This window comes from Palaemon carinicauda, chromosome 19 (genome assembly GCF_036898095.1).
Source record: "Palaemon carinicauda isolate YSFRI2023 chromosome 19, ASM3689809v2, whole genome shotgun sequence".
Classification (NCBI taxonomy): domain Eukaryota; kingdom Metazoa; phylum Arthropoda; class Malacostraca; order Decapoda; family Palaemonidae; genus Palaemon; species Palaemon carinicauda.
In genome coordinates, this window is record NC_090743.1 from 58,470,560 (window position 1) to 58,473,059 (window position 2,500).

The 2,500-nt window shown below is 29.0% G+C and overlaps 1 protein-coding gene across 1 annotated transcript in view; it reads right to left on the minus strand.

The window, feature by feature from the left end:
- LOC137659003 (armadillo repeat-containing protein 2) overlaps positions 1–2,500 on the minus strand; it is a 188,020-nt gene that overhangs the window by 36,111 nt on the left and 149,409 nt on the right. The window lies entirely within an intron of this gene.

Below are 2,500 nucleotides of genomic sequence, written 5' to 3' on the forward strand. Positions count from 1 at the left end.
ATTATACCATTAAACTGGACTGTATCCAGGGGTACTTATCCTTTCCCCATATTCCTCACTTCCCTATCCTTATCCGTATCCGTATCCGTAGTGTCTTTCATGTTTTTATTCGGGGTTACATATTAGGGGATATGTCATGTGAAATCATGACGGATTCATAGGCCTATACCTAGGTATCGTAAATCTTCCAATTATACTATATTTTTTTTTAATGAGACGCAGCGGTGCCCTTTCAGCTAGGAAAAGTTTCCTGCTATCTGATTGGTTAGAATTATCTTGTCCAACCAATCAGCGAGCAGGAAACTTTTCCGAGCTAAAAGGGCACCCCAGCGACTCGGTGTAAATCTGCCTCACTAAAAAGAATTGACTATAGGCACCAGAAGCCTGTGGCTAAGAACTGGTAAACCTTTGTTAGGTACCGAAAGGCATCTAAGTAGGTTTCAAACCTGGCTTGAATAGATCAGGACGCTTAGATTGCGTTAGGTTATATTAAAGTGCTTTAGGATGCACAACACATGTATAAACGTTCATGACTTTCTCACTTTTAAATATTGAGCCGACAATAGTTTTGATATTGAATTCGCAGTATTCACTTACTCCAGAATACATACTCAAGGGGAAATTATTTTCTTTTTAAGGATTTCTGGCCACTCTGGTAAATATATACATTTATACATACATACATACATACATACACACACACACACACACACACACACACACACACATATATATATATATATATATATATATATTCATGGGGAAATTATTTTCCTTTTAAGTATTTCTGGCCACTTGGATAAATATATATATATATATATATATATATATATATATATATATATATATATATATATATATATATTATGGGGAAATTATTTTCTTTTTAAGTATTTCTGGCCACTTGGGTACACACACACACTCATATATATATATATATATATATATATATATATATATATATATATATATATATATATATATATATATATACTTTTCTGATAAGTAATTCTACTAACAGAACTATCAGTTAAATGATTTTTATATTCAACTGTCCCCTTCATTTCGACTCTGAGGCACAGGCTGCAAGGATGTCCTTGGAAGAAGTACTTATCACAAAAATAATTTATCCTTAAGTCTGTATTTTTGAGACGGAGTGAATTCAATATTAAAAAGCTATTTATGCCTTAGTACTTGAGTATATATATATATATATATATATATATATATATATATATATATATATATATATATATATATACAGTATATTATTATTGTTATTTCAAATAATGTTTTTCAAAGTTATTAAATTTTTGGTTGATTACTTGTTTCAATATGTGAAAAAGGTGTTAGGTTTATTAGATTTAATGTAATTTTCTTAATTTAGAGTATAGAGTATTGCTGATATTACCCTCTTGTCTTTTGTGTTTTATGGATTTAAAATAGTAATTTTATTTGCTGAAATACACGATTTACAATTATTTTTTTTTTCATTGCAGAGATCTTCTGGAAAAGCTAAGTCGCATTCTGTTACCATTCACTGATCAGCTAAGAATTTAATTTAAGATTTTTTTTTTTTTTATTCATACAAAAAATGCACCAAGATGTCATATTTGAGCAACGTGAAGGAATTTAGTCCATCATAAAGGGTTTGTGTATTCTTCGAATAGAATTTTAGGCTAATTTTAGAATTTACCATGGTCTCCCAATTAGATTTAATTAAAAGCAATTATTTCAAGATCTTGTCAGCAATATTGGCAAGTTCATTCGCTGGAATTTCTTATTTTATCGTACCATGTTAGGTAATATTTTCTTGTGTTTGTAAACATAAATCTTAAATATTGATGCTGCGATATCATAGGATACCAAAGGAAACGTTACATTTTTTCATGAAACGTGTGATTTCGATGGTTTGACTTTTTTATCTGGAGTTGACAGAATCCATCAATAATACCATTGAAGGAGAGTATGGTTTGTCATTTGCTAATTACTGTATTATTTGTATTGATTTCTTAAATCCTTTGGCTATGGTACCAGGTTGATTATTTTATTTCTCTTGTTACTGTCATTTGTTATTTTGCTAATACTCTATTTTTTGCGTTGATTGTTGATTTGGCAGTTTATTTTATATTTACCATATTGCTTGATAATGTCTGCAGTATATTGATAACCAATGCATATTTAATCTTAAGATTTGTAGCAGTAGTTCGTAGTTCCTTAACTATCAGTGAATGGTAATTGTTAAGGATCGTCTGTAGTTGCATTAAAAAGTAAATACAGATATGAACGAAAATATGATGGAATTCAAGATTTCTCTTTCTTAACTGTTGTATATTTGTGAATATTTTAATTTTTTTTATGGTTTTGTTCGTTATTTTTTAGGGTGAGCAACTTCTATTAGATACATTTTCAACACCAATTTTTCACATTTTTATACCTTATAAAATTTTCAAGATTTAAAATTTGAACATGTACTCTTTTAATGTGTGTGTATATATAT